The sequence below is a fragment of the Silurus aristotelis genome, assembly GCF_946808225.1.
Source record: "Silurus aristotelis genome assembly, chromosome: 3".
Classification (NCBI taxonomy): domain Eukaryota; kingdom Metazoa; phylum Chordata; class Actinopteri; order Siluriformes; family Siluridae; genus Silurus; species Silurus aristotelis.
The window spans coordinates 26284538-26308195 of NC_139576.1; the positions used below are offsets into that span (position 1 = coordinate 26284538).

Sequence of the window (23658 nt, forward strand, 5' to 3'; positions counted from 1 at the left end):
TTGTCTAAACCCATTCCCTTAATCAAGAAATGTTTCAGTAAAGTGTTATTGGTGCATTATCCATAAGTATCTAGTGCAGTATCACTATCACAATTCCATAAGCAGGATCTAAACTGTGATTTTGTTTTTTAGCAATTCAGGTTGAAACAACTTTTTTTTTTGATGTAAGATTATTTGCAGCCCTTAGCCTTAATGGACTTTTAGTTCTATGATACTGTAGGCTGGAAAACCAAAGGGAATGTTTCACAAATGTTTTGCATATGTTAGGACAATCATTTAACTAAATTCAATCATCTAAAATGCAAAGCTAGACAATGATCTACATATACACACTCTGTACTTGGTAATATCAACATGGTGGAATTATACATACATTTCAAATGCACAATCCTTATTATATCCAAAGTAACTGAAATGTACTGTAACTGAAAAAAATACAATGAACAGTGAATGTGAAAACTAAGCAGCATGTGTGGAAATAAATGTTTTCATGAAACCAGTTCGGTCTTGCTTCATTTTTTATAATAGTTTGTTTTAAAAATTTAACCAGTTCGTAAATAATATCGATATTTCACTTTGCATCTTAACCTTTAATCGGTCCTTGGGGTCTATATGACCCCAATCGACATTTCCTTGATAAAAAAAGGGTTCCCTTCATCTGAGTGGAATAATATTTTGTGACTTTTCCTACATAATCTATCTATACACACAAAAAAAAACTGGGCTTAATTCGGTTGTTCTGAAGGTATGTAAAAAAATATGACCCCACATTGAAATGAATGGGAAATGTGAAAAAAACTCAATATTTTTTCTTCATTTGTCAAAAAAAAAAATCTATAAATCCAGCATAAATCAGAAATTTAGATCATCATTTAAGTGATTTTTTCATTAAAAAAATAATATTTCATATGCAAGCTTATGGTGTAGTTGAGGAATTGTGTGGTAAATAGGTACAAAAGTACTTCATATCTCCCAAAACACAGCATTAATGAATAGATGAGAAGTAAACAAAAAAATATATATATTATTTGTATAATTAAAAATGTATATTTATTGTATAATTTCTCTATCAATTGTTGGGGTCATATAGACCCCAAAGACCAGATTTGTAAACAGGAAACGAAGACCTTATGAGGGTTAAAACATACAAACATCATCATGAAACATTAGTTTTGTCGTGATTATTTAAGGACTGTTATAAAGAGAGTATGATAGCTTCTAAGAAAGTTTGGAGGTTGATAGGAGAAAAGAGAAGTAAGCTTGTGCCTTATTGGCATTGCTGTGGTAACAGAAGCAATGGGAACTGGCGACAGAGCCCAGTGATTTGGCATAAAGGAAGATTAAAAAAGAGCCAAAAACTGACCCCTGAGGGACTCCAATAATAATGCTGGAAAAACAAAAGTAATTTGTTTTCCAGGAGAATGTTGGTAAAAGTCTGATAGGAAGACTATGTGATGCTTCAATTCTATTATTTGTTGTTGTTGTTGTTGTTGTTGTTGTTGTTGTTGTTGTTGCTTCATTTCAAATAAAGTTTTTGTGTCACGCTTTTAGACATTGTCACAATTCAGTTTTAAAATAAATATTTAGATAGATAATAAGCAAGCCAGTGAAAACAATGGCACAGGCAATCTCCCTGAGATGACAAGAACCAGACTCAAACCAAAACCAGACAAAAAGCTTATACAGTGAACCAGAGTCATTAAGATGGTTTAAATCCTACCTGTCTGATCGTTACTATTTTGTATATTTAAATGGAGAGCTATCCAGGTTAATGCAAATTATGGGGTGCCACAAGGTTCAGTTCTAAGACCCCTGCTTTTCAAAATATACATGATTCCCTTGGGAGATATTATTAGAAGGCATGGGATTAGCTTCCACTGTTATGCTGATTATACCCAACTATATATCTCATTGAAACCAGACAATACAAATCAATTGGCTCGGATAACTGAGTGTGTCAAAGAATTAAAAGATTGGATGACTCAAATTTCTATTATTAAATTCTGATAAGACAGAGATTTTGCTCATCGGCCCAAAAACTAGTACACAGAAGCTCCAGCATTTCAACCTGCATGTAGAAGGACTATCTGTAACTACTAGTTCAACATTAAAAGACCTGGGAGTTATTTTAGACAGCAACTTGTCTTTTGAAAATCATATCAATATCATATTACAAAAACAGCCTTTTTCCACCCTAGAAATATTGCTAAGCTAAGAAACATGTTGTCTATATCTGATGCAGAGAAGCTCGTCCATGCATTCATGACCTCCAGAATAGACTATTGTAATGCATTACTAGGTGGTTGTCCTGCAATATTAATAAACAAGCTACAGTTATTCCAGAATGCAGCAGGCAGAGTTCTCACAAGGTCGAGAAAATATGATCATATAACCCCAATCTTATCGTCCCTGCACTGGCTACCTGTAAGTTTTGATTCGACTACAAACTACTGCTATTTATCTACAAAGCCCTAAATGATTTGGCTCCCATGTATCTATCCAGTCTTCTAACATGCTACAATCCGTCACGCTCCTTGAGATCTCAAAACTCTGGACTTCTGGTAGTTCCTAGAATAGCAAATTCCACTAAAAGCGGTAGATCATTTTCACATTTAGCTCCTAAACTCTGGAATAGTCTTCCTGACAGTGTTCGGGGCTCAGACACACTCTCCCAGTTTAAGTGCAGATTAAAGATCTTCTATCTTTTTAGCAAGTCATACACATAACACACATCACATCATCAACTTGTGCTCCAGTACATCTGTTCACATGCACATGCACATCATCAACTTGTGCTTGTTAATACTATGAACAGCAGCTACGCTAATTCCTCTCAACTGCTTCTCTTTCTCTACCCATCCCAAAGTTGCACCAGCTCCAGTTGTGTCCCACCTTATAAAGATTATGGAATTTCGAACCATCTAGAGATGTACCATCGCTATTTGGATCCCACTTCATATTGAGTTTGTACATTGGACATTGCACCTCTTTAAGTGTTCAAAGGCTCTGGCATGGAGAAGCTGGTGTTGGATATATGATGATTGCAAATAATGAGCTATTTTATGAGTTGCTCAGTAGCTCCTAGTTCCATAATCTCAAATGACTGTAAAAGACTGTAGAAAGATTATTACTCATAATCTTACACTCCAGTGCTCATGTTAGTTCTCACTCTCCAGTGTTCTGTATTGTTTAAAGACTATAATCACACTCTTGATGTCACCCAAATGAGGATGGGTTCCCTTTTGAGTCAGTTTCCTCTCAAGATTTCTTCCTCATAACATCTAAGGGAGTTTTTCCTTGCCACAGTCGCCATGGCTGCTCATCAGGGATAAATACACATCGTTCACCTTAACTGTTAAATTCTGTAAAGCTGCTTTAAAACACTGTCTGCTGTGAGAAGTGCTATAGAAATAAACTTGACTTGACTCATAAGGGACTCCATCCTCTTCTGTGCTAAAAGGATTTTCAGTCATTCTCACTGGATTTTCAGCATATTGTAAAGAAGAGTCTATGATGTGTGTTTATTATCGCTGCAGTACGAGTCTATTCCAGCCAAGTCTAGTCAAGTCAGCTGACTTTATATTCATTTCAGTCACAGCTGGTATGTTTCACTGGGCAAAATAGGACAACACAAAACTACAATAGACAATGCAGAACATAGAGTGCATGCATGCAAACATATGCAAACAATGCAAGAAGGTCAAAGTATTTCACAAAGAAAAAATAAAAATACAGACAAAGGTGCAATTCTGACCAATGCACTGGTACTGTGAATATACTGTGGAATAAAGTGCAAAGATGTAACTACAAAAAAATAATACTTTATATGATTAGCAGTGTTTACAGTATGCAGGTGGGGTCATTCACAGAAGAAATGGTGAGACTTGGAAAATGTGAGACTTTGAAAAGTTGAGATTTGGGGTTTGTGGACGTGCAAAACAAATATAAAAATTTACCAGGCAGGTTTAAAATGCATTATTTATTATTAAAGACCCACAGTCCTAAAGATTTGTCTTTACTGTAACACTGTAACGTTATGCTGCCCTCTAGTGTTTGCATTACGAATAATTCTTCTCTAAATTCTTTTACTTTCAGGGATATTTCCTTAAAAAATTCATATAAAAAAAATAGATCAGTCTGATACATAAAATAAAGTAGAAAATATATATAATGTACATTTTGATAGTGATGAATTAAGCAATGTGTCTTGATATGTTTGATATATCCGGGGCTCTGACTGCTAAAACAAGGGGCAGGATGTACCTCTGTTCTCTGATTGGTTTGCAATATGCCAAGTCCTGCCCCCTGCCAGGGCCACCTCACAGCTGTCAATGAAAGTGAAAAACAACAATAATAATTCAATATAAATAGAATAAATATAGATTCAAACATGAATCAATATATGTGTACTAGAGATGTATTATATGGGCCTACAGCTTTTTGTACATTTGTCTAAAACCAGGCTGCACGTTTGCCGTCGATCAGTGGGCCACTAATCAAATCTCTCCTTTTAATCCTACATAGTGTTTATATAACGCTTATTTTTACCTCATATGTAGTGCATGAGTGTAGGGAGCATGGTAGTATTTGGCTAAAGCAGCTGTCATCGTGCAAAGGGTACAGGTGTATTCACGTCAAGAGGAGGAGGGGGAGGGGGGAGACACGGAAGTGACGTACACGCTCACGAGACTCAGAATCTGATTAAACCATCGGATTCCCGTAAAATCTAAAGCAGGACGGAGACAGGGGGAGCCGAGCCGAGCCGAGCCGAGCCCAGTCCAGTCTATGGGAGAGGAGTAGACAATTATCCGGTATGAGTGCATTTTTATTTTTTATTTGTAAACGTCATTACGCGTTTTTGACGCGTCTTGTGGCTCGCATTGCTTTTTTTGTGCGCCGGTTGTATGTTGGTCTTGAGCAGGTTTCTAACCTCAACCCCGGCAGCGCTGGGAGACAAGGAGCTGAGATGTTTTGAATGTTCCTGCTCTCTCACCTCCTTTTTATATTATTAATCTTATTTCCTTCTCACGAGTATTCCGCTGTATGACGCGTTTAAAAATGTAAACAGAAAGTGAAGCTTTTGCATGTGTATGTAGTTGCACCACTAATATAAGAATTCCCACATCCGAGGTCCATATTCATGTAACACCACTAATAACAAGGGTTGGCTGATATGATGCGGAAATATCGCGATACTTGGAAACGCGATATTTATTGCACTTGGTTTATTTATTTATTTTTTTTATTTTTTTTATTTTTTTTACCAAATATTAAAGGAGAAATGGATCAAAATAAACTTGGACAGCCAATAAATGAAAATTTTAAGTATGTGTGTGTGTGTGTGTGTGTGTGTATGTATATGTGTATATGTGTATATATATATATATATAATTTATTTTTCATATTTCCAATATTGAATTTGGGCATTCTTAATTAATTATTTTTTATAATAATTATTATTTCTGATTTATTATCAACATTTTTTTTGTGAATCGTTGCTTCCTAAAAGCGGAATGACCTTCCAATCACAGCTCGATCCCGAGCTCTAGTTGATGGTTTGTGTAGGTTGTGTGCATTTTTACATTTATGGCATTTAGCAAATGCCCTTATCCAGAGTGATGTACATTTAATCTCAGTTATAAACCTGAGCAATTAAGGGGTAAGGGCATTACTCAAAGTCCCAGTAGTGGCAGCATTATGATGGTGCTGGGATTTGAACCCATGACTTTTTTCTGAACAGAAGACCACTGAGCTACCACTTCCCATTGGTGATACTAATAAAAAATAAAGGAAGGAAAGTAAAGATTTACATGTGTATGTAGCTGCACCGCTGATAGAATATTCCTTACATCCCAGTTTGACAAGTCCCAGTTCGATATTCATTTGATGCTAGTAATAATAAGCGTTGGCTAAATACTGCAATACTTTGAGATGCAATGTTTTTTTTTTGTTTTTTTTTTACAAAATAATAATGGAGGAGAACTGGATCAGTTGACACCAAATTGGACTTAAAAAGCCAATAAGTGGGGTTTTAAAAGTCTGTACATGTATTGAGTTTCAGAAAGTTTAATATATAACGATATATCCCTAATATAGTTTCTGTGCATTCATTTATACTGATATTATTATTATTATTATTATTATTGGTCCCCTGGTGGTCTAGTGGTTAGGATGCGGCGCTCTCACCGCTGCAACCCGAGTTCGATCCCTGGTCAGGGAACCAACCCCAGCCACTCTTAGTGCTGGTCCCAAGCCCGGATAAATGGGGAGGGTTGTGTTAGGAAGGGCATCCAGCGTAAAAACATGTGCCAAATCAAACCTGCGGATGATCCGCTGTGGCGAATTATTATTATTATTATTATTATTAGTAGTAGTAGTAGGAGTAGTAGTAGTAGTAGTCTTCCATTTCTGGATGTTCGCTCCTTCACAGCTCCAGTGTCCAATCCTGGTTCGGGCTTGAGCTCTGGTTGAACTTGTACTTGACTTTCCAGGGTGTTTTTCAGCATCTTCTGGCTTTCTAACTTCATGCTGGTTTGTCGATTGGATTGGTGATTGTAATTTGTGTGTGTGTGTGTGCTTGGTTTCCTGCATCTAATCCTTTCTGTATTCCTGTCTCACATTCCAATAAAGTATAGAAAGTAAAACCTTCATATGTATATGTAGCTGCACCACTGATCTAATAATCCCTGTAGTAGTGCTAGTGATGAGGGTTGGCTGAAATGATGGGAAATACGGCGATATTTGTGGTACTTGGTCGTTTTAACGAAACATTCCAGGAAGAGAAATGAAACAATTGACCTTAAAATAACCTTGAATCGCCAGTAAATAGTTTTTTTTGGTAGTTTATACATCTCGTTGCTCGCTGTGCACTTGACCCTCCTGAGTTCTTCAGCGTCCTCCGGCCTCCCAACAACAAGCTGGTTTTTGGAGATCGGATCGGCGATGCTAGCTTTTCTCAAGGTGCGTGAGGTTCCTGCATCTAATCCTTTCAGTATTCCTGTCTCATGCTTCAAATCTACCACAAACTCTATTCTCTGGCTCTAAAGATTGGCCAGGGTAAAGGTAACTTGATGATTACTGTGGTGGAAAATCAGATTGCACCCTTTTGTAAAGCTCAGTTCAAATATTCTCCACAGGAGACACATCCGAAGTTAAATATGTTCATTGTCTGAATGAGCAGCATGAATAGTGGTCAGGAACCAACCCAATCCCCTGTTCCTCTATAAACTCTTTTCATTTTGAGTCTTCAGTAACAGGGCTTTTACTTTACTCAGCTATTCTTTTATCCTCATTACGATCACAGATTTCCTTTAGGAGCAGCTGCACAAAACTACATTTCACGACTCCTTGTTTATTGTGTTGTCTTGCTGATGTAGCCCACCCTGTATCGTCGTCGCCTGCGTAGTCAGCAGTTGCTTGCAGTCACTTTGTTCACCCCCTCAGTCCCTGTATGCTTCAAACTGGAAGGTCTCGATAAATCTACTATATTCTCCTGATGACTTTGGGAGAAAGTGCATTGCATTTTAATAAGGCAGTTTATAACCCCCAGGAGCTCTGTAAAAACCTTAACCGCTTCCATGTTACCAGAATGTTGCTTCCTGGAACTGATCATTTTATTTTTAGCTTGTACAGTGAAGTTTCTTCCTAGTGTTTTCCCTCCAAACTGTTTATTTTAGCTTTGTAGTACTGTATAATTTGAAATGTGTTTTTATTTTCCCTTTTTTCCATATGTGAAGTCTGGAAAGAGTGCTAGTGTTTGTGATCTGTTTACAAGAAGTGGAATTACAGTGATGTAAGGTTTGTTTGTTTGTTTGTTTGGGGGTGTTCAAGGTTAATGAAAAGGAGAATCCCAGTACAGTGAGTATTACAAGCAAGAGGAGCTCATGCCTGAGCAGAACCCACTGTAATGCTGATTTTTGTATTATGTTAAAGATCTTTCCTGTCTTTTTTTTTTTCCTTAAATCATGTGTATGTGTATATATAATATTTATTTATATCTTTTTTCTTTTTTTTAATTAATCGGATAAAAACCCCCAAAAAAATTGTAATTAGACGTTTTTGCATATAACTATATAAAACCCTAATTCCCTGATATTTATGTATAAAAGTGTACTTAAAAAAAAAAATGCAAAAGCCACACATTGAGTTTAACTTTAACAGTTAATCTTTAATTTAGTCTTTTTAAAGCTTCTTTGGCTGCTTGTTGAGGAGTGTATGGGGGATTTCTCCTTTAAACAAATTCACTCATGCTGTTTTTTCTGTAAAAAAAAAAAAAACGTACTAAGAAATAATTTGAGTATGCAAGGTTTTTGTTTAAAAGTATTTGTTTAAATCAACATTTGTATTGTTTTTAATGATTATTGCTGATGGCAAGTTGACCAACTTGCCTTAAAAATATCTAGAACATTTTGTTTTGACTTTTTGTGTAAAAAAACAAAAAACAAAGAGAAAGTTTTGTTCAGTTGTGACAATATAACCATCCAGAATATAATTATTTACATTTTGCATAATAATTAAATATGTGCCTAAATTAAATATACAAACATTGGAAACAAGCATCTGAATGTAGTTAAGCCGCAGTAAATCGTGTTTGAAAACAGAAGTTACTGTTGTGGTAAAAATGCTATAAGCGAACGAAGCGGTGAGCTAACAGACTTTAAAAATAAATAAATAAAATATTCACTGGTGTACAAATGCATACTCATTCGCTGAAAAGCACAACAGTGACTTAAAAACGTGGTCGTTTACTGCCGCTGTTGTTTGCTGCTTTTAGATTGTTTTGCGCATGCGAGCCGCTCGCGAGTCCCGACAGAACGGATCCAGTGCGACTGTCCCGACGTTACAGTTTACGCAATAGAGCTCCATTTTCACATCATGAGGATTCTACAATCTTGTTCACACCGTGCTGATCTTCATTCGTGACCCCAGTGTGTTTTCTTTCCACGCGCTCGTGCATCACTGTGGTACTTCCATAAAACACAAGCGTTTGGTATAAAACGTGTAGTCAGAACTTCAACTTTTACCAGAGTCTCTTAAAACATGAGTATCTGTACTTCTACTTGAGTGAAGGATGTGTCTACTTTTACCAACTCTAAACCAGTCTGGGAAACTCCCAAAGTTTCTGTATTCATTGTATGGTTTTGGTGTGGTCTAGGGAAAATAAAACAAAACACACTTCCCTTCAAAAAAAAAAAAAAACGCAGCCGATTTCCTGGGATCTGGAATCTTCTTCGAACTTGCATCTTTGCGTTTTAAAAAAAACGGGAACATGGATCCCAGGATCCGGCGCGGTCCTTGGTTCTGAGGTGGGAAGTCGGTAGTTCGTCTGTCTGAGTGAGTGTCAGGAAATGATGCCATGTGATAAGTAAAGTTTGCTGACTGGGACAAGACCCTGCTGTCTTGTCTCGAGTACATGTCCGATTTGCACGGACGAAACATGTTGTGTATACACAAGGTTGTGTATTATGCCCCTTGTCACTACCACAGCATGTGCTCTGGGACGGGAAGTGTGTATATGTACTGTAAATGTTCTGTTTCTAGTGTGTCTAGAAAATGGAGGGTGTGTGTGTGTGTGTGTGTGTGTGTGTGCACAGTATAGATCATGTAGGAAGGCCATTTCTTTTATGGATTAGGGGTTTTTAGAGGGAGACAAGACAGAGGGTGAAAAGGGAGATGGGGTGAGAGATATTATGAGAATGTGGGTGGCAAAAAAACAGACCGGCTGAAGAGAGGGAGAGAGATGGTGGAAAAAAGCAAGATGGGTAGAGGGTGGAAAGTGGGGTGAAAGAGAGAATGGTAGACGGGTGATAGAAAGACAGGGTGAGTGAGAGAGGGTAGGGGAGACAGACAGAACTTTTTTTATTTTTTTATTTTTTTATTAAAGCCATTAGCATATTTCTTATTATAATAAAATTTGAATTAAGAGAGAGAAAAATATCTAATTTCAGCGTTCACATGAATATGCACCCGATTATTATGTAATGAGTCTTTTATCGCGCATCACAGAGTCGTTTGTAAGCAGGACGTGAGGCAGGCTGTGCTGACCTGATGTCCAGGAGTGAGTGCACCACTGCAGACTGGAGCCTGTGTGAGACTGGAGTCCTTTTTATAAACGACTCCAAGCACATGATCAGATATTTAAAAAAAATAATAATAATTTTATAATGCATGGTGAATAAAATTCCAGCTGTTTACCTGGTAACAAAGGAACACTGTGATTTAGTTGTGTATCCGTGACCTCATAAAGCAGGGTTTGAAAGCAGTGTAGTCTCAGAGCAGCATCTCGACATCATTTGCATATGCTGACACCAGGGGACCAGTCCACTAATCTCCCACCAGAGACACCATCCTGTCTGTCTCTCCTTCACTGTCTACTGCCTCCTTTATTTCTTTCTTTCTTTTTTTTTTTTTTTTTTTCATTTTTGTTTCCTCGGTATGATTCTACCCTGTCGTGATGCACGAAACCTCTTTCAGTAACAGGAAGTGGTTATTTCTTCGCAAAGGAAGTTTGTTCGCAGGTGCAGTAGTGTCCTCCTCATTGTGTTTAATGTTCCCTATCAGGATGAAACCGAACACAGAATTGTATTCTGATGTTCCGGAAAACACAAAACATCCTGCAACTTGCTAAAAACAAAAAAAGTGCTTACTGGAACCGCACGCGCACACGCACGCACACGAACACACTACACCTGTATTGTACTTTTCGCCACAACTGATGTGCAATTACCAACCAAATGTGTGTGCTTCCCTACTCCTGTCTGTTCCTGGGTGTCTCGCTTCCTCTCTTTCCCCCTCCGTTCTTCCTCATTCTCCATGGGCTACACCATTTATTTATTTATTTCCTCTCCTTTCCTCCCTGCTGAGTGACATTTCAGTAATGATGCTACCTCTCTCTCCTCTCCCCGGGGTCATGGTTGTGTAGGGTTTCTTAGAGCCTCCTCTGAAACAGATTTGCTCATACACTTTTCATCAATTCTCACCATGGGCCTGGACTCTCTTGGAAATCTATCCACCGGATACATTTTTCATGAATACAAACTTCATGGACAAAAGTGCTCGTGGAGTCTCGATCATAGGATTTGTGTAATTTCTCTCATTCCACATTATAGTCCCTGTAGCTGTTACAAAGTTAATAGAAAGGTATTGTGTTTTGTTAAATAAATTGTTTAGAATTAGAATTATTCACTTGCGAATGAAACTTGCAGCATAATCTTGTACTAGGGACACCTACAGGTGAACAGTGTGTAGTATTATTTCAAGCCTGTTGTGTGATCTAGCTGGCTGTGTGAATACTGGAAGCATGAGGAGATGCCCACGGATAAGGAACTTATGAATATCTTATCTGAAAGTGTCCTCTAATGGTTTCCTGAATCTTTGATCGGAAGGTGCACATGGTATGTTTGTATATTTGTTTGTTCTTTTATAAGCACTGTGTGTAAAGATATCTGCTTAATGAGCGAAAGCATAGACGGAAACTCGCTGCCAGTATGCATCTAAATGTTTTGTTTTTAATCATCAACTTAAGTCAAGAAGATTTCGTCATCATATTAACCATATACATAGCTGATGCAGTACACAGTGAACCGAGCCATTTCTCCAGAACCCTGGTTCTACATTAAACAACATGGAGCTACATAACAGAACACAGAGCTAAGGATTACAGGAACTTGTCCTAACCACATAAAGTGCATCGTGTGCAACCTGGTGCAGACAATGCAAGACAATGTAGGACAGATACACAAAACACACATTACTTTGTGAAAGGGATCAGGGTAGGGTTTTTTTGTATGTTCGCTGTCTAGTGGTTAAGATGCAGCGCTCTCACCGCTGCGACCCGGGTTCGATCCCCGGTCAGGGAACCATCCCCAGCCACTTTCAGTGCCGGTCCCAAGCCCGGATAAATTGGGGAGGGTTGCGTTAGGAAGGGCATCCAGTGTAAAACATATGCCAAATCAAACGTGCGGAGGATCCGCTGTGGCGACCCCTAACGGGAGAAGCCGAAAGAAAGGAGGAGGCTTAAAGAAGTAGTTTGTCTCGTCACAGTTGGAAACTCAGCATTGGTTATTGTTAGTTTGCTTAGATTTGAGCAGTAGGTCGGCCCGGAAAAGAAATCCCGTATGCAGTCTTCATTTCACTGTACGTCCTCTTATTTAAAAAAAAAAAAAAAAAAAAAAAACCTTGAATTGTCAGTTCAATATTTAATAAATGTGACTCGAGAGTATTATCGCATAAGATGTAAGAGCCAATCATGTTCCAGTATGCAAATCTGCCTTCTGGTATTCTCCCTGAGTAGATGTTTAGGTTTCAGATTTTTCTCGATTTATTGGTTACGCCAAAATATATGAAAACCTCTTCCCTTTTTATTTATTTATTTTTCTGTTATTTAATTGTGAAATGGTGCAGCCTACTGAAAAAACACATTGGTGTTAATGTGATGCAGTAGCACGGAAACCTGGAAAGATTGTACGTGAGAGATTAGTGTGTGTGTTTGTGTATTTCGTACATGTTCGCACCGTATGGAGTTCTGTATGTTGGCGTGGTGGTGATTGTAGATGGTGTGTGTGTGTGTGTGTGTGTGTGTGTGTGTGTGTGTGTGTGTGTGTGTGTGTGTGTGTGTGTGTGTGTGTGTGTGTGTGTGTGTGTGTGTTCTCCTGTGCTGGTGATGCTGTAGCATTCGTCACAGGTTAGTGTGCTGCTATAATTACTCTTCCCTGCAGCCCCTCATAGGGAGTGTGTGTGTATACATATACACACACACCTCTTAACATTTTCTTTTTCTCCATCTCCATCACTGCCTCATCGACCACATCCTGAGATCATATCCTGTTTTTAAAGGCAGGGTCAAATCTCCCTTATAGAGCAATAAAGCTTCTAATGCTACATACATTGACTGGCTTGTTAACACAGAGGTTGGACTTGAGAGGCCATCTGGAGATATACATACACTCTTCTGAGGACTGTTTATAACCTGGTTACATAACATCACAGGGCATTCTGTGAGCACTGTGTCTGACTCATGCATGTCTTAAGAGGGTGTGTTACCCATGTTTGAGTGTGGGATTGATACATGTTTGATAGCATTTGTTCTTGATAGCAAGTCAGATTGTCGATACTGAGCGAATTCTGAGCGCAGCGGCATGGTTTAAATGTATATTTATCCAGCTTTGATGGTCACCTGATCCTTGACTTATTTGTGTCCTTGTAAGACAGGATCACAGTCTGATTTCAGTGGTCTTTTAAGATGATCACATGGATAACAGTGGCGTACAATGCTTATGTGTCTGTGACGATCCTCTTACGATAGGCCTATAATTTTTTTTGTTTGTTTTTTTTCATTTGAGGTAGTGAGAATATTGTCTTCACTTTAATGACTTGCGTTCCCAGTGTCCACTTTCGTATTTGTATACGATTCATTACCGATTTTCACTTCGTCCTGTGCCATCCGTCCTTCTGTTGGTGGATTTTAGACCAGTGTAGTAGTAAAGGCATTAAAATGGCCCCCAGCATCGCATTAGTCTTTGTTTACAATGCCTCGCAGCAGCATCGTGACCAGAGACCATATATTTACAATGAGAGACTTCAGGATTTCTAGTGACTAGAGGTGGGAGCTTTCGGTGACACGACAACAGCGTTAAGAAAAGTAAAAATGTATGCAAATGCAGAAGGAAGCTTGCCAAAGATGGGCTGTTACCTTTGTGCCACCCACTGATAAGTTACTATAGCAGCCAGTATTAGGAGGCCTACTAAAGGACCTTGTTACAGCGACTGGTGACTTGCAGCAGGAAAAAAAAAAAAAGTGCAGTTCTCTCAAAGAATTATATACGTTCGCAGACATTCGGGTTCATTACAACATACATTGAGCACCATAAAATTCAGTGTCTCAGAATGGAAAATATGTTCAATCCCGGTTGAGTAGCAATCCAGTGCTTCAAGCTAGAACTGGCCCTAATATCAGTACCTCTGAGAGAATCAGCAGAGCAGTAGAAGAATAACACCATGTTTATCAAAACCAGTGCTCAGGGTTTGTGTTTTGTGTTTTGTTTTTTAGCTCACTTGGTGGTTTTTTTTTTTTTCTCTTATTTTTATTTATTAGTTTTCTTCTCAATGTTGTGTTTAATTCATCTTGTACTTAAATCTCAAATCAGATTGTTGTTGATAGCACTGTATGACCTATATAAACATGCATCATTTACTGCAGAAGTGATTATATAATTATCATTATTACCTAACCTTGTGCACTAGTAGTGAAAACCTCCCCATTCTGGTTTGGTTTGGTTTCATGCAAGAGACTTGGGACCTGTCGTGTGTGTGTGTGTGTGTGTGTGTGTGTGTGTGTGTGTGTTTCAAGCAAGGGACATAGGAGCTGTCGGTACGCATGTTCCTATCTCGCTGAAATAATAATGAGTGATCGTAACAGAGCTGGCACATGGCTGTCTATCTTTCACCCAGAGACTGTAGCGTGAAGTGAAAGAGACTGCTTTTAAACCATTCCTGTTTCAGGCCACCTTTTCCTCCAAAATAAAAACCAACTCGCAGTGGATTCCAGTGGCGTCGGGGACCGAGGTTACCTTTTGGAGAAGGTGGATTAGAGACGCAGCTCGTGGTTTCGAGGACACGGCCCGGAGCGTCAAATGTGCAGCAAACAGAAACCAGCTGGAAATTCCCAGTCGCATTGAAGCGTTACATAAGCAGCTGTAAGTCAGGTCGAACATAATGTGGGACAAAATGAATGACTTAAAACGTCAGTCTTCTTGCTGGTGCTTTCTAAACGAAACTTCTTTGGATTCCTAGCCATGTTGCGTATCAGGATTCTCTTGCCTGCAGGCCTCCACACCACTGACAAGCTCATGAATACTTTTTAGTCAATATTCATTTACAGGCCTGACTCTTGTTCCTGTAATGCTTTTTTCTTTATTTTTAATAACAATAATAATGTGTGTACCTAGGGCTTAAAGCCCTCGTGTGTGTGTGTGTGTGTGTGTGTGTGTGTGTGTGTGTGTGTGTGTGTGTGTGTGTGTGTGTTTTAGAAATAGGAGGATTAATTGTATTCCTTTGAAATAAAAAGAGGATTAAATAAAGATTACATGATCTCACTCTCTTTTCCAATAGCAACACTGAAACTTTGAGTATCAATGAGTATTGATGTCCAGCAAATATTTATTTTATTATAATTACTTTTTAAAGAGTTACTAAGCTTAAAAATAATTTTGCTCCTTCAGCCACAAGGGCATTATGGAAAGTCGGGTACTGATGTAGGTTGAGGAGGCCTGGGGTGCAGTTCATCATTCCAATTCATTTCAAAGGTTTTCAGAGGTCAGAGGAGGTCCGAGCTCTTTCACGTCACATGTAAACCATATCTTCATGGACCTGGCTTTATGCACAGGAGCACCATCATGCTGGAGCAGGTTTGGGTCTTTTTAGTTCAAGAAAAATAAAATAAAAACGATTGCCATTACATCCAAATTGTCTGCCCCCAACTTTGGGGATGGACCACAGCTGGATGTCTCAATAAAGCAAAAAAAAAAAAAAAAAAGTAAAGAATTCGATTTAGACAAAACTTGTGGTTTTCACACAAAATCACTTGCTGCAAATATTCTCATAGCATCATTTATTTTTTAGTTTTTTCTTAATTTCATCTAGGACCAACTTGGATAATTTTATAGCTGAGCCCTTTTTTTTTTTGAGCCATCATATTTAACTAATTATTGGTATCAAATTGGTGTCATACTGTTTTTTGTATGTTTTTATTTATTATCCAAATAAAATTATCGTCTGACATTGCATTGCTTATAAATGTTGCTTCTTTTTGTTGTTGGGTTTTTTTTTCTGTCATTCTTTGTTCCTTCCTCCTCCATGCAGAACGAATATAGCAGCTGGCATTCTAACTAACACACTTAACAGACTTCCTGGTTAATAAAATTCCTGATTCAATAGTGCCTAGCTTTGTACTTTTCATAGCATTTCATTAAAATAATTAAGCAATTACTTGAATGATTGATTCCTTTTCTTTCACCTGAATCCTACAGGAAACACGCACCGCACCACCTAATATCTGTAAACTCTTTTGAATTGTAAGTCGGTTCTACGGTAATAAATGCAACTTTGGCGTAGAAAACGAGTAAAAGCCGATCCGCTTTCATTTACAGTTCAGCATTAATCACAAAGGCAGCAGCAGTCATGTGTGAAATGACTTATTTTAATGTAATGGCTTATTCTTTGCTCATGTGAAGGGAATGGGGAGCACACAGCTGCCCCTTAGGGTGTGGCTGAGGAGCCACAGATTAGACATGGTGCTTCATTCATTTTAAGCAGAATAAACCCCCCCCCCTCCCCCTTTCTTACTCACACCCGCTGTACCCCAGAGGTTTGTGTCAGACATGAAAAGCTGTTTAGTACACAAGCCTGCACTAGAACACTTTAAACTAGACTTCCCTCATATCTGCTGCGTTCATCTGTTTGCCTTTCTGCCTTCTAGGTTAAAGGTTCAGTAAATATTTTGATTTTATTGGACTTGTAAAACAACACTGCTGGCAAATTCCTGCACACTTCTGACACACTTTATTATTATTTTGATAAAAACCGGCTTGTAGCAGCTGATTTGTATTCAGTCAATAAAATTGTCAAATGTTGCTTTAGATTGTTTCTTCCTTTTTGCATTTTCAGTACTTTTTGTATTTTTTTTTTTTTTAATTGAAAACGCAATTTCTTTTTTTTCCCCTTTGCCTCACTCTCTACACCTAGGGACACGATGGGATCTAGGGACACGATGAGACGAAATAATTTATGGAATGGTGGCTAAATGACAAGTGTTTTTATTCCACTTGGAACGCAACCCCCTCGAGTTCCGGGTGACCACTGTAAAGAAAATACAATAAGCGGATGCAGCCAGTCATGTTAATGGAAAAATGATAAAGCGTGAATTGTTGCAAAGAACCGAAACTGGAGCCAACTGCCATTAATTATTTTTCAGAATGCTTATTTCCTTAAACAGAATTTCATTTCATTGATATTTATTATGATCTATGGTTTTCTTTAGCAATAGGAACTCAACAGGAAGTCAGTAATGCAGTGTTTTAATCTGTCTAAAAGTATTTTTTTTCTATCTGCCTTTTTCCTCATGTCTTTGTACAGTACAACGTTCCTTTCAATGGAGAGTCTACAGGGTGGGTGAAAAGTAACTAGGCATTTAAAAACATGGTAAAGTCCATATTTCGACTGTAAATGTATTGAAACAAATTGTACACACGCTTTTATTACACAGGAACATGAAAGCAAATCTAAACATTTCCAACGCACTGTTGGCGCCAACCAGTTAATCTGTACACCTCCTCCTTTGGAATGAGGTCTGGACTTCTTGGGGGCCGTTAATGCGGTCTGTGTGGTCCAGCCAACGTCCTGAAAAATGCTGGTCTAACCACGTACACACAGCAAAAGAAAAATAGGGAGGTGCACCATCCCTCCTGCAAATAAGGTTGCCAAGTTCTATAGCCATTTAATATTGCCTAGTTACTTTTCACCCACCCTGTATATAGAAACCTGAGCGTTCCCTGCTTTATGGCTCTATACTATAATACTCATTGCTGATCCAACACACACACACACACACACACACACACACATACACATCTCTCTCACTCTGTACAAGCAACACACACAAGTTGTGACCTGTTTTTTTTTTGCGTGTTTGCAGGTGAAGCGGAAGCGCAGAGAGCTCAGAAGAAGGGCGTCGAATCTGAGCGTTTCTTCTGATGTAGATGTAGGATATGCTCACCAGCCTCAGCACAGGTAAATGTCTTTACTGCTCTGCTGCTGTTCTGAAGCAGACAGTCACAGTGAAAAGAGCAGCAGTCACGCTGCACAAATCTCTTTACACACACTCCAAAATCTAGTGAAAATCTTTCCAGAAGTGTGAATGTTGTTATAACAGCAAATGTGGATGAGGTTTGTTCGAAAAGCACATCAATCTTCTGGTCATATGTCCACAATCTTGTGTCTACATAGTGTATTTAAGAGCATGAATACATACTGAGGGTCAGGAATTTAGTGGACATACTCTCTGAGTTATAGTTTTGCATCTTTGCATCACAGCACAGTGACCGGGATCCTGGGGAAATACTGGATGCAAAAACCTGCATACAGTCTACCTTTTTTTTTTTTTTTTTTTGCATGGATTTGTGCCTGATTGCACATGGTGTCTTATGATGTGACCTATATTTTTATGATGTGACATAATTTCAATTATACATTATTTCTACTTAAAGAAAATTATTTTTGCAATTTTTCCCTTTGTTTTTCTGTGTTTTAATGATTGAAGTGTCAAGCATTGGAGGTTTGAATTTTCACAAGAAATTCAATTTGTGACTAATATTCATATTCGATTTTCCCTGGTGGTCTAGTGGTTAGGATGCGGCGCTCTCACCGCTGCAACCCGAGTTCGATCCCCGGTCAGGGAACCAACCCCACCACTCTTAGTGCCGGTCCCAAGCCCGGATAAATGGGGAGGGTTGCGTTAGGAAGGGCATCCAGCGTAAAAACATGTGCCAAATCAAACCTGCGGATGATCCGCTGTGGCGACCCCTAATGGGAGAAGCCGAAAGAAAGTTTATTCATATTCACTTTTTTTAGTTGCTTTAATTACTGTACTTTGGTATTTAACGGAGGTCAGGATTAAATTTGTACTTTTCTGAATCCATGCAATGTGGCAATAAAGCTTGAAGTCTATATATCAGACTTGCACGTGCCAACGTCCTGATGTCTGTCGTCTTTTTTTTTTTATATGAATGATATAATAATTTAGGAACATATTAATTCATGGAGAAAAAAATAAGGATTCTTTCTTCACATTTCAAGTACAAACTTTATTTGAGGCTGATCTACAGCTCAATAGGTTCCTTTTGATCAGATTTAACAGTATTCTTACTTTTATCTGTGTTTGCTCCTGCTTTCGAAACCTTCGCCTGTAATCTTTGTTTGGCCCGTGTTGGCCAGATGCCGATGTGGCGGGATTCAGATGCAGTAGTTACATTGAGTTAAGTTTAAATACGAATACCATACAAAGACTTTACACTAAAAAGTTTTATTTCTCAGATTGTGTCCGCTGTGCGTGACCGTAAGCACAACGCCTGAGCTGCCTCTCCTGGACCTACCAGTTCTGCAGCAGTCCACCATAAACAGGATCGTTTGTGTAGTTATGCAGGGTAGTGGCAGTTGTGGTTATCTCAAGCAGAAGATTCCACAGTCAGATGCTCACCTGTAACCTGATGCTCGAATGCCTGCATCTCTGCAGTGTGTGTGTGTGTGTGTGTGTGTGTGTGTGTGTGTGTGTGTGTGTGTGTGTGTGTGTGTGTGTGTGTGTGTGTGTGTGTGTGTGTGTGTGTGTGTGTGTGTGGCACACACACACACAAAGCCTCTACCTCGGCCACTTTAGAGAACGTTGTGGCACTTTGTGTGGGTTGGCTGATTTCAGAAAATTGTTGTATCCAATAAACACACGTGCACAGTATGAAAAAAGTATTGGAATGCCTGACCTTTTTCAGCCGTATGTGGAAGACCTTGAGCAGCTTTCTATAGAGCCCTGACCTCAACCTCATTAAACACCTTCAGGATGAATTGAAAAGCTGGCTGCACCCCAGCCCTCCTCATCCTACATCAGTTCCTGACTTTACTAATGCCCTTGTAGCTAAACGAGCACAAATCTACCAAAGCACATTAAAGAACAACTTCTCAAAAGAGTGGAGGTTGTTGTAATGAGGACTTAATGTGGAATAAAAAAAAAAAATATGCCAATATTAGTCAGGTGTCCAGTCATTTGTTTCTATAGTGTAGTGTAGATGACTATAGCACATATGTAACCATGGCTTAAAAATAATATATAAAACATTATAAAACATTGAGCCAATTCTGCTGAATTTGACAAAGATTTTTATTTTGAACATAAATAAGCCGCACCTGTCTATAAGCCGCATTGAAAATATGTCTACATTGAAAATAATTAACTTTACACAGGCTTTAACGAGAGACGGTGTCTGTTACACGGCTTGTATCTAAACAGTAGCCTCATTGTTCACTGTCTTCCTCCTTCCTTTCACAACAATTTCTCTCGGAAGTTTTTCTTTCGTCATCGTCATGCGTTTAAAAATCACCATCGGTGAAGCTTTTCTGTTGATGCCGTGCAGCTCAGAACACAGGTGAAGTGCGTTTCATGCCCGGTTGATGATTCGCTTTTCCTGTTGACAGTCTGAGTGAGCGGCAGGTCAAACGTCAGAGGAACCTCATCCATATTTATAATGTGGCGCGGCCCGATTCAGTGGGAGCGCATCTGATTTAATGTAAAGAGTTGCATTAGTTCACCTTCACCTGTTCGGCAATTTCATTGGTCTAATGTTATGGGGCTCAGTTTTTTGGCTTGAAGTTTGTGAAACCGGGAAAAATCAATGAATTAGCCGCTTCATTGTTTAAGCCGCGGGGTTCAAAGCGTAGGAAAGTCCGGAAAATACGGTATTTAGTTTTGCGTAAACCCAACGTTTTTTTTTTTATTATTCTCATCTCCGAAACAGCACTTAAGTGTCGATGTAGCTGTTATACAATGTAGTCCAAAATCCAGTCCAGAGCCATTAAAAAAAAATACACATACATATATATTTTTTTAATTATAAATGTATTAATTATATATATATTTTTTTATTATTGTTATTATATAAGCTGCTCCACAGAAAGGTGAGACAGTGGCACATAGTGTGAAAGTGTTTGTTTGTTTGGCTGTAATAAAACGGATTACACTCCCTCTTACCGAGCATGTGCATGAACGGTTGGGGGAAAAACCCGTCAGACATCAGTGTGGCTGAATTCAGGCAGGCAAAAAAAAAATAAAAATACAAATGTTTTTTCGACCATTTCTGCCTTTAACATATTCTAACACCTCTAATAAAATTATTTTTTTTTAATTGTTATATATTTTTTAATTCAAGTTATTTATTTTATTTGTATTTAGTGTATGTTTAATTTAAATGTAATAACAGTTATCTAGGTTGTCAGCATGTTGGTACCTTTTCAAGTTTCAACATTTAGTGCAATTATCCCCCTTAGCATGGCATCTACACGCTTTTTTTCCTAATACAGGATTTTAAAAATAAATAAATAAATAATACAAAAAATTTCATATATACAGTATTTCACACACACACATTAGTCGGCATGTTAAAAAATTATTAGGATGTACATATGAAACTCGGATGTCCACCATCTTGTCCATATTGTGTACTTATTTGTTCAGATGTGCCTTCTGAACATCCCATTCCACATTTAGTCTTCTTTTTTTCTGTTATAATAACCTCCATTTTGCTGAAGATTTTTACTAGATTTTTGCACTGTGCTTGTGGAGATTTGAGCAAGAGTGTTAGTAAATTCAGGTACCGATGTAGGATGAGGAGGCCTGGGGTGCACTCAGCGTTCACACTCATCCCACAGCTGTTCAATAAGGTTGAGATCAGAGCTCTATAGCAGACCACTCACGATCTTTCACGCCAACCCATGTAAAGCACATCTTCATGGAGCTGGATTTGTGCACAGAGGCATTGTCAAGCTGGAACAGGTTTGAGTCTCCTAGTTCCCAAAACTGTTAGAAAGTGAAGGATCAATTTAATGCTACCAATTCCAAAGGCACCCAATTGAGTGTCTCCAACTGTGTGGTAGCAGTTTAGGGAAGAACTAAATATTGCTGTGAAAATCAGAATTTTGTCCATATAGTACATATAGAGGGGTAACGCAACGGTGTCCTTTGAGTGGTGCACTCCTATATCATTAATCAGTCAAATAGTAAACAAGAATACAGCAAATTTTAAGATTACAAGGAACTCAATGTAAAATAGATCCACAGCATATGCAGATGATGGTACTAGTGGTAGTTAAAATGAATTAAATGCTGTAAATAACCGTTTGAAAGCGTATAAAGCCAAAGCTGTTGTGAAATAAAACCAAACAAATACTGGTGGGGTTCAAATGGAAGAAAGTGACAAGCCCCATGTTGAATCATCTAAAATTAGAAAGGAAAATACAAAGAATTCATCCAAAATTAAAGGCTGGCGAAGGAAAACTGGGAGAGAAAGGAGCAGCAAATTATCTATTGTGTTTTTTATTTATTTTTTTTGTTGTTTTTCTTTTGAACGAGAAGCACAGTCTTTTCATGTTAACTGTGTGTCAAATGTATTCGATTCGATTTTCCAAAAGGTAGCAAAAACAAGGTTTGTGTAAACGTACAACAGTGGTGGCGTTTTTAAACAACTGAGCTTATTCATTGTAGGAAATTAGGACAGATGCAAGGAGAGGGGGAAAAGAAAGAACAATATAATGTGACCTCTTACAAAGTCATAAACAGTGACTTTACCTCCAGGTACGAGGAACTCTGTATTGACTGGATGACATTTGCAATGATTGACGCAAACAAGCGACAAACAGACACACACACACACAGATACATAGACACACACACACACAGATACATAGATACACACACAAATAATCATTATATATATATATATATATATATATATACACAGTATAGACCAAAAGTTTGGACACACCTTCTCATTCAAAGAGTTTTCTTTATTTTCATGACTATGAAAATTGTAGAGTCACACTGAAGGCATCAAGGGCTATTTGACCAAGAAGGAGAGTGATGGGGTGCTGCGCCAGATGACCTGGCCTCCACAGTCACCGGACCTGAACCCAATCGAGATGGTTTAGGGGTGAGCTGGACCGCAGAGTGAAGGCAAAAGGGCCAACAAGTGCCAAGCATCTCTCAGGGAACTCCTTCAAGACTGTTGGAAGACCATTTCAGGTGACTACCTCTTGAAGCTCATCAAGAGAATGCCAAGAGTGTGCAAAGCAGTAATCAAAGCAAAAGGTGGCTACTTTGAGGAACCTAGAATATGACTTTTTTGTTATGTATATAATTCCATATATAATTCCACATGTGTTAATTCATAGTTTTGATGCCTTCAGTGTGAATCTACAATTTTCATAGTCATGAAAATAAAGAAAACTCTTTGAATGAGAAGGTGTGTCCAAACTTTTGGTCTGTACTATATATATATATATATGTGCACGTGTATAACAAAAGAAGTGTCCTGGTTAAAAAATATCCTGAAATATCCTCCATTCTTCTGGTAAGATGTTGCCAGCTTTTGGTGTCTGCTTGTGGAGATTTGTGCAGGTACTGATGTAGGGTGAGGAGTGTTCCACTCACTTTAACGAGGGGAACGAAACCTGTTCCACAGTGGCAATGCCCTGCTGCACAAAGCCAGCTCCATCATTTCCATGATTTGGAGTGGAAGATCTTAAGTGCTCCTGCTATAGAGCTCGGAACAGCTCTATTTGAACACCTTTGGGTTAAACAGTAACACTGACTGGACTCCTCACTCTACATCAGTACCTAAACACAAATCTTCACAAGCAGACCCCAAAATCTAGTGGAACATCTTACCTGCATCCTGCATCACTTGCTTACGGGTGGAATACAATCAAAAGAATGAGATTTATTGCACACTTAAACAAAAATAGACAAATGAATGATCATAAAACTGCCATGAGGTTTTCCAATTGGGACAGTGTTCATCATCCATAAGGACATCTTGCATGTTAAATATTGTGGTAGATCAAATG

General features: G+C 38.5%; 1 protein-coding gene across 2 annotated transcripts in view; it reads left to right on the plus strand.

The window, feature by feature from the left end:
• The first annotated feature begins 4646 nt into the window (after positions 1-4646).
• map3k13 (mitogen-activated protein kinase kinase kinase 13) overlaps positions 4647-23658 on the plus strand; it is a 45702-nt gene continuing 26690 nt past the window's right edge. For both annotated transcript variants that reach the window (XM_083537499.1, XM_083537500.1), the window contains exons 1-2: positions 4647-4811; positions 17690-17784. The gene's annotated coding sequence lies outside the window, so the exon portion shown is untranslated. The remainder of the gene's footprint in view (positions 4812-17689; positions 17785-23658) is intronic.